Source organism: Rhineura floridana, chromosome 10 (assembly GCF_030035675.1).
Source record: "Rhineura floridana isolate rRhiFlo1 chromosome 10, rRhiFlo1.hap2, whole genome shotgun sequence".
Lineage (NCBI taxonomy): Eukaryota > Metazoa > Chordata > Lepidosauria > Squamata > Rhineuridae > Rhineura > Rhineura floridana.
The window spans coordinates 67,705,162-67,721,434 of record NC_084489.1 but is presented as its reverse complement, the minus strand read 5'-3'; the positions used below and the strand labels follow the sequence as shown (position 1 = coordinate 67,721,434).

Below are 16,273 nucleotides of genomic sequence, written 5' to 3'. Positions count from 1 at the left end.
TCTTTTTATCATTGACTTTCTAACAATATTAGTCATTTGCTTTGTGCATGCTTGTGCATGGTAATGTCGGAAACACAAATGATGCCCTTCTATCTTTCCTGTCGTGTTTCATCTATGGCAAAAATTAGGACTGGGCACCAGTAATGCACAACTTTTAGACAGGATTCTCACAGGAATGAGAAAATTCCTAAACTGCTCACCCAGCAATACCATAAAAAGGACAAATCCTATCCGATCCCACTAAATGAGAATGAGAAAATGTGCATCAACATGTAATTCAAATGACAAAGAAATATTTCAAGACACTATTCTTCTAATTAAGCAAAAGTTCTTCTCTGCAATTACATATCACACCAACCATATTCGTAAGCTCACATTGCATGGGAGAATGCCATTACCGCATAAAGCACATGCCCAATTTTTCTCAATTTCACAACACTGCTCTATAAAAACTATACTATTAATGCTCATATTTAACATTTTATTTAGCTCAAACAATATGCTCAGCACTAAACTAAAAGTATATACAATGACAAGGAGTCTGGCATTTTAATAGCAGCTCCTCTGAACAGCAGCATTGAATGTCTCAACATAGCAGTGCTTTCGAATTTCATATGATGCTGGAGTGTCTGGTACAATCTGTGCATTGTGTAAGAACACTCCCACTGGTATAAATACCCCTTCCATGTACAATAGCTAATGAGTATATGAAAGAGCTCTTTCAAGACTCTATTAAGTCATTCAAGGGGATATAAACCCAGCATTGAGTGAAGAGTTACAGTACGTTTGCTCTCATGCTATATATGAAACACTTTCCTTGGCAATGTGTCAGAGTCTTTAGATATATGATATGATCCTTATGCAAACCAATAAAATTCTCCAGTCATCACACCTTGGAGATAGAATGGCTCTTTTTTTAAGTACTCCCTTTAGTCAGTTGATTGTTGTTGTTTTATAGCATAAATAAAAAAGCACTAAAATGCAGTTTAGTTTAATCATATTAAATTATGACAAAGGGCACAGTCCAACTCGCATTTACACTGGGTTGAGGGGAATTGGATGCAGTGGATCTCCAGCTAAGTTGGCTGGGTCCCAGCTCAGCCAGGCTACGGTAGTGTAAGTCCTTCAGCCTGGCTCAGCCAGGGGTCAGCTGGCCCAACCAAGACTGGTGTAAGCTGGTGTAAGTCCCAAAAAAGGGGCACTCCAGGGACGTGCCAGGAAAGGGGCTGAGGTGAGGGGACTTAGGCCACATCCAACTCATATTCAGACCCCCCCCCTCAGGTCCTAATTCAGGCAAAACATGTGTCAGGGAAAAGGTTGGTCTAAGAAAATAAACACAATAGAAGTCAATGGAGAGAGCTTACTCTCCAGTTGCAGTATTTGGGATAGCAGGCTTTTTCTTTTTGGTCCCTGTGCACAGCTCCCAGCTGAGATGGCGCTCAGCCAACACAGAGGCTACTGAATGGCAGTTGGATGCGGTGGAACTTTACACTGGCTTCTCTTGCGCCGGCACCACTTATGCTGGCTTCCTCTGAGTTGGATTGCTCTGCCCAGCAGCAATCTAATATGCACTTACCTGGGAGTAAGCCCCATTAAAGCCAATGAAGCTTACTTCTGAGTAGACATGTCTTGGATTGCAGCCTTAGTAAGAAATGAGTGAAGGGACACAAACCATCATTGTCAACTTTTAGGGGTCGGGCTAAGACACTCCTGTGTGCCCAGGCTTTTGGTTGTTAATTTGGATATGATTCTGACCTTTCTGGTGGTACTCACCTTTTAGGAATTCAGTTTATTATATTTTGGGATTTGTATTTTATGTTCTCTGAACTATACTGGAAATACCCTAATAAATCATAATTTGTTTTTTAAAAAACCTTCACATTTAGTGTATCTTAAAAATGCAGCCCTTGTATATTCCCTTTTTACACCCTTGTATCCTATTGCCATCTCTTTTTACATTGGAGGAACAGAAGTTCAGTTCACTGATCCCAGACCTATATGCGGCTAGCACAGAGATCAATTGGAGAATGCACTTCCCCAAAATCTGCGCTGCAGTTTTGGAAATCAGATTACGAACTTCTCCAGATGTTACAATGCAGTTTCAGAGATCTGCCAGTCAGTCTAGACCAGCCTTCCTAAACCTGGTGCTTTCCAGATATTTTGGACTAAAACTTCCATCAGCCCTAATGAGCATGACCAATGATCAGGGATGATGGGAGTTGTAGTCCAAAACATCTGGAGGTCATCAGGTTGGGGCAGGCTGGTGTAAGCAATATGGAACTCAGGAGGTGGTAGGCTTTCCAATACTGGAGGCATTCAAGAGGCAGGTGGACAGCCACCTATCAGGTATGCTTTAATCTGGATTCCTGCTTTGAGTAGATGGCCTTATAGGCCCCTTCCAACTCTACTGTTCCATGATTCTAAGGAGGTCAACCAATAATTTGACTTCATACAAGGCTTTTGCTAGGCACCTCCAAACCAGGGATGGGGAACTGGATCTGTCATTTGGGCCAAATCCTTAATTTCAACTGCCATAGGCCAACTTTGGCAGGGCCACCGGCTTGTCAATCACCTGATCTCATAATGATATTGACTGGGAGCTGTCAAAGTTCAAAGGAGCTCATTGTAATTGCTGATCAGCTGACCTCCTGGGAGTGTACCTTCAAAAAGGCTTGCTATAGTCGCCAATCAGCTGGGGAGCCCAGTTTGGATTCATACAGTTTCCTATAGTAAACTGAACATTTTTCCTCTGCTGATGTCTGCAGAGGAAAAATGCTCCATTTACAATAAGCAATTTGAATCCCAACAGCTTGCTGCAACCCCCGCAGCTGATTGTGCTATCAGGAAGCCCCCTGCAAAGGAATAATTGGAAGTTCACTTTAAGCTCCCAGTTGTTCCTTTGCAGCTGTGTTTCTACCAGTCCCACACTTGGCATGATGGCTTGGTTTGTGGGAAATGGCTTCATGAGCCAAACTGGGTATGCCTGGACTAATTAGGCCCATAGATCACAGGTTCTCCACTACTGACAAAGTCTGTCACAGTCAATCTACACAGTCTGCCACAATCAATTCAAATTTATTGCCTAAAACTATAAGTCATCACAATATAAAATAAAATGGGCAGGGAGTTGTTATATGCCTTCAAGTCGATTATGACTTATGGCAACCTTATGAATCAGTGATCTCCAATAACATCTGTCATGAACCACCCTGTTCAGATCTTGTAAGTTCAGGTCTGTGGCTTCCTTTATGGAATCAATCCATCTCTTGTTTGGCCTTCCTCTTTTTCTACTCCCTTCTGTTTTTCCCAGCATTACGGTCTTTTCTAGTGAATCACATCTTATTATGTGTCCAAAGTATGATAACCTCAGTTTCATCATTTCAGCTTGTAGTGACAGTTTTGGTTTAATTTATTCTAACACCCAATTATTTGTCTTTTTCACAGTCCATGTTATGGGCAAAGCTCTCCTCCAACACCACATTTCAAATGAGTTGATTTTTCTCTTATCCGCTTTTTTCACTGTCCAACTTTCACAACCATACATAGAAATCGGGAATATCATGGTCTGAATGGTCCTGACTTTGGTGTTCAGTGATACATCTTTCCATTTGAGGACCTTTTCTAGTTCTCTCATAGCTGCCCTCCCCAGTCCTAGCCTTCTTCTGATTTCTTGACTATTGTCTCCATTTTGGTTAATGACTGTGCCGAGGTATTGATAATCCTTCACAAGTTCAAAGTCCTCACTGTCAATTTTAAAGTTACATAAATCTTCTGTTGTCATTACTTTAGTCTTTTTGACATCCAGCTGTAGTCCTGCTTTTGTGCTTTCCTCTTTAACTTTCATCAGCAGAGTATAGGTTGCGCATCAGGACAATCAGATGCTGTGGCACCCCATTTCTTTTAAAGCATTCCATAGTTTTTCATGATCTAGTCAAAGGCTTTGCTGTAATCTATAAAGCACAGGGTGATTTTCTTCTGAAATTCCTTGCTTCATTCCATTATCCAACATATGTTTGTGATATGATCTCTGGTGCTTCTTCCCTTTCTAAATCCAGCTTGGACGTTTGGCATTTCTCACTCCATATATGGTAACAGCCTTTCTTGTAGAGTCTTGACCATTATTTTACTTGCATGGGATATTAAGGCAATAGTTCGATAATTACTGCATTCCCTGGGATCCCCTCTCTTTGGAATTGGGATATATATTGAATGCTTCCAGTCTGTGGGCCATTGTTTAGTTTTCCATATTTGTTGATAAATTTTTGTCAAAATTTGGACAGATTCAGTCTCAGTAGCTTGTAGCAACTCTATTGGTATGCCATCTGTTCCTGGTGTTTTGTTTCTTCCAAGCATTTTAAGAGCAGCTTTTACCTCACATTCTAAAATTTCTGGTTCTTCATCATATGTTTCCTCCGTGAATGAATCTGTCACCCTTGCATCTGTTTTATAGAGTTCTTCAGTGTATTGCTTCCATCATGTCTCTGACTTCAGTCCATAGTTCTTCTGGTTCTCTGTCAACTAAGTTTAAAGCCTCAAATCTGTTCCTTATTTGGTCTTTATATGCTTCTGGGATGTTATTTAAATTGTATTTTGGCATTATGATTGCTTTGTTGTTCTTTAGCTTTACTCTGATTTTCGATACTACCAGTTCATGATCTGTACCGCAGTCTGCTCCTGGTCTTGTTTTTGTGAAAAGTATGGAACTTCTCCATCTTCTGTTGCCAATTCTATAATCAATTTGATTCCTATATTGACCATCTGGTGATGTCCATGTGTACAGTCGTCTTTTCGGTTACTCAAAAAACATGTTCGCAAGAAACAAATTATTGGCTTCACAGAATTAAATAAGTCTTTCTCCTGCTTCATTTCTGTCTCCTAAGCCCCATTTCCCCACAATTCCTAGTTCTTCTCTGTTCCCTACTTTTGCATTTCAGTCCCCCATGATTATCATCATATCTTGTTTTGGAGTGTAATCAATTTCCTCCTGTACTTCTGTGTAAAATCTCTCCAATTCTTCTTCTTCTGCGTTGTTTGCCGTTGGAGCGCAAACTTGGATGATGGTTATGTTAATAGGTTTCCTGTTGATATCACTCGCTCAGACCTTGCTTTGTAGCTCCTAATTGCTTTTGCTACATCACTTCTCACTATTAAAGTAACCCCGTTTCTTTTTGATTTCTCATTTCCTGCATAAAATATTTTGTAGTTGCCTGATTGAAAATGTCCCATTCCTGTCCATTTTAATTCACTCACGCCAAGTATTGTAATGTTGATACGTTCCATTTCTTGCTTGACAATTTCTAACTTTCCCTGGTTCATGCTTCTCACATTCCATGTTCCTATTGTGTGCGTCATACAACAGCCTCTGGGCTTCCTTTCAGCTTTGACCCAGCTGCATCATTAGTCACAGCGCTACTCATACTTGTCCTTTGTTCTTCCCCAGTAGCTCGGTGAGTGCCTTCTGACCTGGGGGTCTCATCTTCCAGCACTCTCATGTTGCATTTTGGATACTCTGTTCATAGGGTTTTCATGGTAAGAGGTATTCAGAGGTGGTTTACCATTGCCTTCCTCTGAGTTTGGATGCATCTTAGTCTGGTGTCTCAGCTTTGACCATTCCGCCTTGGTTGCCGCTGCTAGGAGTCTAACCCCTTGGTCTAGACTCCTGACGGCATTGCTTTCAGCTTCTTCAACACTCTCAAACCCCTTAACCATGTTAAGGGGTGCATCCTAAAGGGGGGGGGCAGGGAGAGGAGAGGTAAATATAACAAAAGCCGTATGTCATCCTAGTGTAAAACAGTAAAACATGGGGGATAGATACAATATAACAAATATATTGTATACATATATGTATAAAAGTGTATACAATACAATAAATCAGGATTCATCATAATCCATTAAAAATGACTTAATTAAAACCTTAATTAAACCGGATAGTTGACCCATCAAATGGCATAGTTGCCAAGTCCACCTCTACCAATTATTTGCCTAGGTTTATATTTCCATCAAATCAGTTTCTAATTTTAATTTATAGGTACCTCTTGTCCATAATTAAACATATAAAAATAAAGTTAAGATAACGGAGAGTCAAGTTTCTCCAGTACTATCTTTTACATTTACCTGCTAACATTTGGCTAGGGCCATTCAAAACTGGCTTCTCTTTTGAGTATCTTAATATCCTTGTTAAAAAGTATGAAATCTGTCTTTTGACACATTGCCTAGTGGGTACCATTTTTTAAAAAAAATATCAACAAGATATTTCTGCCTAGTGCCTTGTGTTAAGTGAAGTTAAACAGATAATGGGCAAAATCCTAATCTCATTTAAATCACAGTGGCAGGAGGGTAGGGTTGTATTATTTTCTTTCTTTATTTATTTTGTTAAATGTATATCCCACCCTTGCTCCTAGAAGGAATCCAGAGCGGCATTTGTGAATTATTATTTGTGAATGTGCCTTCTATAATTGTCGAAAGCATTAACTGAAACCTAGGAGTGAAATCCTTCCTCAAACAGAACATATCAATTTTAAATAAGTCATCATCTGGGCCTGGTTTATATTAATGTCAGTTAATCTACCTGGGGGGCTATCTTTACCGATTTAAGATACAAATCTTCCTGCATTAACACATTGTTTTCATGTGATTTTAACTCCTTATCTAAGACAAGGTGGGGGTGCCACAAATTCAGAGCAGCTGCATCCCAAAAAGGTACTTGGAAAACAAATGGCTAAAGATAGCTTAAGGAGGTGAGCTAACTACATGCTGCAGATGAGGGCAAATAAAAAAAGAAGATTTAAAAATTAACATATGAATATTCTAATTTGTAGTGGACCAAGTGAGCACATATTACCATCATGACGTTCAGAGAAAAAGCATGGTTTCTTAGGGACCAAATCAGGTTAGATGAATGAAAATACTCATATTACAAATTCAGTGGAAGAAAGCAATACAAAAGCTTCAAAGCAGAGTAATTTGATTCAGGAAGTGCATTTGTGATAAAGGCTACAGAATTTAAACCTTGCAATACTTATGAGATTTAACTGCAATAAAGGTGGTGTCCCAGATAAAAGACTGCATATAATTACGTATGGCAATGTAATACATTGGATGGAATGCAGAATTGACTCTTGGACAGCCACAATGTTTGGCTTAAGGGCTTTCTTGCACCACACTAGAAATGCCTCAGAGCTTCTTCTGCTATTTTGTGCATATATATGGACAATGCTCATGCAGGAGAGGCAGCAGAGGATATCCATTAAAAAATTTACCTTAGCAATGTAGGCTGTTTATTCCAGTAAGAGACATGGCGTGCTCTTTAAGTGACACATGATAATAGCCTTAGTCATCCTAAGCATACCAGCTTGGAAGTAATAAAATCAAAGGTACAAAGTTCCAAGTAAATAATTTCCCCTATCCAAACCCCACACAGTAGGGCCCCACTCATACGGCGGGTTACGTTCCAGACCCCTGCCTAAAAGTGAAACCCGCCAAAAAGCAGAACATCATCAATAAAATGGCACCTGATGCTCGAAAAACGCTGTAAAAGTGGAAAGCGCCATATGAGTGGGGCCTTACTCTAATTGAAAACCACCGTATTAGCGGAACGCCTAAAAGCGCCTACCGAAAAACAGGGCCCTACTGTACTGATGTCTATATCAACATACACATTATGTTAATAGCTGGTTAAGCGTGAAGTGGAGACCAGACTCCTGGCCTCCATCATGCCCAGTGAATAAGGCACACATGCCTCCTAAAATGCACAAGCTTCCAAGTTAAATCCTGTCTGGCAAAGAGAGACTTACTTATTTATTGGTTTTATATCCTGCCCTTCCTCCTGAAGGAGCTCAGGGAGGCAAACATAACAAAACTATTTAACACAAAGAAGAAAGACATACTAAAAACGGTTTAAAACATTCCAAAACACAATTACAATTAAAAACATTCTAAAACACAGTTAAAAATATTATTCCATCAGTGTTTTTCAGGTTGCCAGGAACAGCCCTCTTCAGCCATCAAATGCCTTGGTAAAAAGGAATGTTTTTAAATTCCTCCTGAAATTTAATAGTGATGGAGAAAGACACATCTCACTGGGGAGGGCATTCCACAAATGGGGAGCCACCACTGAAAATGCCCTGTCATGGGTCAGCGTCAACTGGGAAGCTATAGGGAAACCCAGTAGTAATTTACACCATGATAACAATTTCCCCAGCTCCCAAAAGGTGTCAACCATCTCCCCCCAAATCCCCTAAAAGCAATCAAACCTTTATCTGCTAAACACGGTGACCTGAGCTTTAATTGGATGAAAAGTACCAGCTGCCATTTAAGCCTAATGTGAGTCCTGAGTCCTTAAAAATGGGCTGTGCCCATGCAGCCTTTGTTCCTCTTGATTTCCCCAGCCTGTGACTGATGCCCGAAGCTGCCATTGCCAGAAGTGACCATTGAGAGTAAGTTTATTTGATTTTATTTAATTAAATTTATACCTCACCCTTCCTCCCAAAGGGAGCCTAGGGTAGCAAACAACAAGTGATAAAACATTAAAAATATATTTTAGAAAAAGTCTTAAAATAAAACATCTTTTTGAAAAATATTTGCAGTCTAATATCTTGCAATGTTAGTTTGGATTAAATGTAGAATTACTTAGAGCAATATTCTGGTATAGCATTTTATTTCTGTTTTGAGCTGCATACTTGCTGTTTCTTCTTCCTCTCCATTTTTACTTGTACTCCTTTCAAATAAACTGCTTAATTGGATTTCTGGGCTGTACAGGTTTCTGAACATCCTCAAGGGCTGGTAATGCTCCCATGTGGCTAGGCTGCTTGGGACTACGCTACTGGTTGTGAAGTGCCAGGGAGAGTGGAGGGGAGGTGGGCAGGAGACTTTGAGTTCAGCTGGTTGTTTCCCTACTCTCAAGGAGACCACCATAAGGGGGTAGGAATACCGTACCCTTGTCCTAGGTGTCCCATAAGTGAATGGTGGCAGCAGAGAAGGACTAGGACAGGTTCCCCAGGGCTAGTAGCCTACCCTTCAGGATTGGTGCTGGAGCAAGGGGAACTGCTTTGGTGTTACAAAGGGGAGAGCACCTCACTGCTATGTTGCTCTGTAACATCCATTTACACATTAGATTTTCACAGGCTGCATTGCAACCCATTAGTGTGGACATGTACATGCCAACATTATGAGAATCACAATTTGCTACAAGTTCATACCATGCATGCAGTTCTGATGCGTTACAAGAATCTACCTTATAAGCAACAAATGTGAACTGCCTGTCTCTTATAAGGCTCTAAAAATCACTCAATTTACACAAAGAATGCAGTCATTCAAAAGCCTAAGGCTTGTAGGCAACCCTTATGCAGCTTAATTTACCCAAGGTTTCATGTGAACAACCTTAGATTTCAAATTCTACAGTTCAATCAATCAGCGCTCAGCTTCTTGGAGGGATTGCTCACTCCCTCTGTGACATGACCGCAGCTGAGCAAACAGCACTGAATCACCTCTCCTTCTCACACAGGCTTACCGTGACATCAGAGCAAATGAGCCAATGGCATCACCAGAGTCAGTAGAGAAGTCAAGAGACTAAGGAGGAGATTGCAAGAGTGAAAAGGGCAGAGGATAAAATGGGGAAACTGCAGCAGCAACACAGCCTGCATTATAAAGGAGCCAAGAAGTTATTTTTGGAAATTCAAAATTTTGTCTCAGGCAAAAGTATAGTCCCTTTAGTTTCCCTTGGGGAGCGGAAGAGAAACAACAGTTGAGAAAACACACAAATTGGCTGCACTATAAGTGTTGAGGTCCAAGGTCATTTCCAGTTTCCCAGAAGAAAAAGAATGTCAAACATATCGCCTTTTGGCTTTGGCAGCATCCTGGATCCTTCTGTCATTAAATCAAAGCAAAAAGGAGACTGCAGCCGGTCAGAAGTTGAACTTAGCTTCTCAGTAGGAGTAAGGCAAGGAATTTTAAGTATTTTTTTCTTTAAATGGACTTGCTGATTTAAGCTGCCCACCTCCCTGCATGATTTCCCCCCCCCACTTTACCTAAATTATTACTGATACTGGTTTTGCATTACACTTTCAGTGAAGAAAAATTACAAGTACTGTAGTTGTGTTGGTCCATGAGGGGGCAGACAATCGTGTGATGCTGCTAGAATCGACTAAAAAGTCACAAGGAAGTGAGCAAGCTTTCAGATTCATCAACAAAGAGGCTGAAACTTAAGCATAAAGGCAACAGCAGCAACTGCTGAGCAGGATGAAAAAGGCCTAATCTGCAGTTTGTCTTGAAATGGAATTGGATGAGCCAGGGGGGAACGTTATATGTACCAATGGTGCAATCCCATATATATTTATCAAAAGCAAGTTGCACTGTGTTCATTGGGGCTCACTCCATGGAAAGTGCGGCTATGGTATTGCAATCTTAATTAGGCTAAGTTGTGCTTTCTGAAAAAAAGATCTCAGGTTGCATCTGAGAATACAGCAGAGACAGCAAACATGGCCACAACGCTGATGGGCTTCCGGCATATGGTAAAGACTTATTTGTTCTCCAAAGCTTTTGGAGGCCATATTTAAGTTTAAGTTTACTTTTTTCAGGCCCTAGATTTTCTGTATTTTATATTGCTTGATGTTGTTTTACTGCCAGTTTTTAACTGTCTTTTAATTGTTTTTGTAACACTTACTGATATGTTTTGTTTTGATATATACCGGTTTGAGGTCATTTTTTGACAAAAAGGGGTATGCAACAACATAAACTATGGCTTCCCATAGGCTTCTGGTGGGCCACTGTGAAAAGACAATGCTGGACTAGAATGGTCATTGACCTGATCCAGCAGGCTCTTCTTATGTTCTTAAATACATAAAAACAGAATGGCAAATTGTCAGGAATGATGGTAGTTTTGGTCCAACAACATCCGGCGGGCCACAGGTTCCCCATCCATGGGCTTACAGGGACAGCGGGCACTCGCTCTTCGAAGATAAAAGAGTCAGCAGTCATTCAGTTTTGCTTTTGTTATTCAGTGCACAAAATGTTTTTAAATCAAGAAATAAATAGTCTTATATATTCTAACAGAAATCTTATGAGGGCTAGGCTCAGAATCAAAGTTCATGTGATACTAATTCTGTGAATGTCTTCTTTGAGGGATTTTTTTTTAAAAGGTTTGTTTTACTCAAAACAAGGAAATGACCATCTGGTGCAAAAAAAAAAAAAGGCTAAGAGACGGCAAATATGAGAGGAAAGAGATAAGCTCCTCTCTCTAACCACCACCACCCGGGCAAACTTCCAATCCAGATTGCAGTTCTTCACAGCTGCTTTTGGTTAAAAATAAACAACTCATTGGGGGGGGGGGGAATTCGCCATGACAAAGCATCTCATGTAGTTTGGTCCTGAGAGAGAGACCCCCTAACCCAAGGTCACTCAGATATCTTCCATGGCTAAGCAGGGATTTGAACATAGACCTTGCACTTTCCTCCTAACCCAGCAGCATCCTGTCCATTTGTTGTATTCTAAGTCACCAATTGGCTAGTCATGTCCTTAGATTGGATTTCTTGTGCTGCTGCTTCTCAGAAATTTACATTTCAAGAAGAAGATGTGTTTGCATGGGCAGCTATTAAACAGCCAGAAATGAGTGAATGAACAGTGGTTCTAAAGCTGCATTTAGCTGTAGAGTAGCTATAAGTATGTACACATATACGTAATGCAGAACAGAATTTCCTATTCTCTAAGAAAGAGAATGATGACCACAGGGATACAAATCCCCACATTACATGTGTGGAATTTTCTTTGCTCATCAATGAGAGCCCCATGTACTTGTGGAGCTCCATACACATAGCTCAATTGCAGCCAAAAATGCTTTTTAAAAATTATAGGGTTTCTTTCTTATATCAATCTTATTGCCATAAACACTTTTTAAACATTTATAAAAATTTCATGAAGATAATTAACAATGTTTCCTTTTTTGTTGTTATTATGTGCCTTCAAGTCAATTACAAATTATGGCGACCCTATGAATCGGCAGCCTCCATGAGCATCTGTTATAAACCACCCTGTTCAGATCTCATAACTTCAGGTCTGTGGCTTCCTTTATGGAATCAATCCATCTCTTGTTTGGCCTTCCTCTTTTTCTACTCCCTTCTGTTTTCCCCAGCATTATTGTCTTCTCTAGTGAGTCATGTCTTCTCATGATGTGTCCAAAGTATGATAACCACAGTTTCATCATTTCAGCTTCTAGTGATAGTTCTGGTTTAATTTGTTCTAACACCCAATTATTTGTCTTTTTCGCAGTCCATGGTATCCGCAAAGCTCTCCTCCAACACCACATTTCAAATGAGTTGATTTTTCTTTTATCCGCTTTTTTCACTGTCTGACTATTTCCATGCATCTTATTAATTTTATATTTAACAAAGACACGGCATTAAAATGTAATGAATTTATGCAGATTATGGTCATAATGGCAGCGGTTCTTGCTATGGAGTAACATGCACAAATTACCACTGATTGTCTACCTTTCACCAATCAGATAAAAAGAAAAAGAAGAATATTCATCTTTGGAAAACTGATCAGTCTTATATTCTCTGCCCCTATGCCAGATCTTCTCAAATAGTGACACACCAAGCCAAATCCAGCCCACCAGCTATGTATTGTGGCTTGTCAGATTCTGTGACAGTCCCCTCTACTGTTGCAGTCACAAGCAGAAGGTTTGCCATTCCCATAGCTGGTGGGCTGCATTTGGTGTGATGGCTCAAAACTTTTGTGGAACCGTCCTATGCCATGATCTGGTAGTTGTGGCTTCATCACAGGGCCACCCACAAGTTTGAGGTTGCGCTTGGCAAAGTGCCCTCCATGGCCACCCACCTAAAGGTGTCAGCCCCCACCCATCAAATGACTTGGCAGCAGCAGCAGATAGCTACAAGATAGCCATTTCAAAGTTTCTGTAATGTTCTGGAGCACCTAATGCAGACTTGCTCTTAAGAATTTGGAGGCTCATAGCTGCTTGTTGCCCAAGAGGAGGCGCCGGCCAGGTGTCAGTGCTGGTGATCTCTCCTGGGGTAGCTGCCCAAGTGTTTTGGGTGCTAATTCTGCGCCCTCTTTATCTAGACCAAGGAAGCCAATGGGGTGCCCTCCAGATATTGCTGGACTCCAACTCCCATCAGCACCAGCCAGCATAGCCAATGGCTGGGGATGATAGGAGTTGGACTCCAGCAACATCTGGAGGGCACTACATTGGTTACCCTTGATTAGAGATATGAATGCCAGGTGGGAGGAAATGGAAAAATGGAGGGGATGTTTTTCCTGATTTTTCCTGATTTTTCTAAGAAGGGGTATTACAGAAAAAAAATAGGGGAAAGGGGAAAATATCAGGAAAACTGAAAAACAAAGCCCCCCCCCCAAGAAAATCCAGTATTTTTCCAGAACTTCACATCTCTACCCTTAATCAAGACAGTATATGAAATGGGGAAACTCTTTTTCCCCAGCTGCAGCTAATCTTCAGGCCCCTAGAAACTGTTTTCTCTAACCAGACTCACTGGTTTCTGTGCACATGGTTCTCCAACTTAATCAGATATCTGTACTAAAAAATTGAGTCATGGGCAAGGGAAAATAATGCAACCCTGAGCAGATTTATTGAAAATAAGTTCCATCAAGATCAATGGGACTTCCAAAAACACAGTTAGAACTGGGCCATAATTATCCAGGAAATATGCTAATAAAGGAAAAAGAGTATCAGATGTTGGAGACTGTAAATGGCATATGCAATCATGAGGGGGAAAAGTCCCCAGACCAGGGATCCAACAGATTTGCCTGTAACTTAGAACCTTTGGCACCCTATTTTTTTTCATACACTAAATGTGCAGTTGTCATTCATCTGCTGCCAAGACTCCAGTAGTCTTTCCTCAAGGGATTGTTTGTGCTGCTATTTTCACAGAACCAAACTGCAATATTATGTAGTTGGGACTCAGCAATTTCCCTTCTCTCCAGGCCTATTGTGAATGATGCTTGGAATGTGATTTTATGAGTTCTGGAGTCATCTGTGTGCTAAAACATGCAACGTAAGATGCAATTTCCGCACGCACACTTTTTAAAGAGCACTTTGTCTATGCTGTATCACTCACAAATTCGGTTGCCAGGTTCAGGGCCTGAGACTGATCCTGCATCTTTAGGGGAAGAGAAAGTCAGCCAAGTGCAGGTGTTCTTGCAACACTGTGATGGAAAAACCACAAGGTGGAATTCTCCCTTTCCCCTGTACAACTTTTAAAGATACAGAAGACCTCTTGGAGGCTGGGCCCAGCAACCAAGAGGTCTTCTGTATCTTTAAAAGTTGTGCACGGAGAAGGGAGAATTCCACCTTGTGGTTTTTCACGTTATAATGTTGCAAGAACACCTGCATTTGGCTCACTTTCTGTTCTCCTAAAGATGTAGGATCAGTCTCAGGCCCTGAACCTGGCAAACCTACTCACAAATAGGAACACTCATGCAGCTGTTAAGGCAGAAAACATTAGCAAGGTTGCCCCCTCCCAGTACAGGAATGCCTCATGGTTTTGTAGACATTTTTACTTTTTTATTTAATTGTTAAAAGTGTCCCTCCCATTCTAGCACTTGGCTAAGCACACGTTTATATGAATGGTTTTAATACTGTAAATAGTTTAATTCTATTTTAAACTAGACTTTTGTATGTTTTTAATTATATGTGTTCTTTTATCTGGAAGCTGCCTTGAGTTCCAGTTTTGGAAAAAGGGTGGGATAAAATTAATGATAATAAACATAAATAATAAATAAAGTGGTGAATCAGGAGTAGAGTTATTTTCTCTGGAGCAAGGCTATCCCCTTAACTGCAGTAGTGCAGTGGCAAATTCAGAAGTGCAGAGTCCCTTCATGATAGGCACACCACGTCCCCTCACAGCCACTCCCCCTTCTCATGTTATACAATAAAATGAGCTTTTAATCTCTTACTTTGTTTGGAGTACTTTCCCTGAGTGATGCATTGCAATAGTCAATGCAGATCTCCATGTGTTGCCTTTCAACTGACTGACTGGACTGCCTTCAAGTCGATCCTGACTTATGGCGACCCTATGAATAGGGCTTTCATGGTAAGCAATATTCAGAGGGACTTTACTATTGCCTTCCTCTGAGGCTGAGAGGCAGTGACTGGCCCAAGGTCACCCAGTGAGCTTCATGGCTGTGTGGAGATTCGAACCCTGGTCTCCCAGGTCATAGTCCAACACTCTAACCACTATGCAACACTGGCTCTCCCACCTTTCAACTAGATTACTACTTTCTGTGCATGTACAAGGGGTTTAGCTGCTGAGAAGAGTATTCTCAGTGCCTGACTCGCCTCCTTTCACTCTGATTAGCTCCAATCATCTGGTCTTCAACATTGTTATTAATGACTTGGATGAGGAGGTACAAAGCATGCTTATCAAATTTGCAGATGATACAAAATTGGGGGGCACATCTAATACTGTGGAAGACAGAAACAAAATTCAAAGGGACCTTGATAGGCTGGAGCATTGGGCTGAAAACAACAGAATGAAATTCAACAGGGATAAATGCAAAGTTTTACACTTAGGAAAAAGAAACCAAATGCACAGTTATAAGATGGGGGATACTTGGCTCAGCAATATGACATGCGAGAAGGATCTTGGAATTGTTGTTGATCACAAGCTGCATATGAGCCAACAGTGTGATGTGGCTGCAAAAAAGGCAAATGCTATATTAGGTGCATTAACAGAAGTATAGTTTCCAAATTGTGTGAAGTATTAGTTCCTCTCTATTCAGCACTGGTTAGGCCTCATCTTGAGTACTGCATACAGTTCTGGTCTCCGCACTTCAAGAAGGATGCAGACAAACTGGAACAGGTTCAGAGGAGGGCAACAAGGATGATCAGGGGACTGGAAACAAAGCCCTATGAGGAGAGACTGAAAGAACTGGGCATGTTTAGCCTGGAGAAGAGAAGACTGAGGGGAGATATGACAACACTCTTCAAGTACATGAAAAGTTGTCACACAGAGGAGGGCCGGGATCTCTTCTCGATCGTCCCAGAGTGTAGGACACGGAATAATGAGCTCAAGTTGCAGGAAGCCAGATTTCAACTGAACATCAGGAAAAACTTCCTGTTAGAGCCATACAACAATGGAACCAATTACCCTAGAGAGGTAGTGGGCTCTCAGACACTGGAGGGGCATCCAAGAGGCAGCTGGACAGCCATCTGTTGGGAATGCTTTGATTTGGATTCCTGCACTGAGCAGGGGGTTGGACTTGATGGCCTTATAGGCCCCTTCCAACTCTATGATTCTACGAT

At 41.0% G+C, this 16,273-nt stretch overlaps 1 long non-coding RNA gene across 1 annotated transcript; it reads left to right on the top strand.

The window, feature by feature from the left end:
• The first annotated feature begins 8,377 nt into the window (after positions 1-8,377).
• On the top strand, positions 8,378-10,680 carry LOC133365146 (uncharacterized). The gene is made up of 2 exons (XR_009758113.1): positions 8,378-8,435; positions 9,503-10,680. It is a non-coding gene; the product is annotated as an uncharacterized LOC133365146 (long non-coding RNA).
• The last annotated feature ends 5,593 nt before the right edge of the window (positions 10,681-16,273 follow it).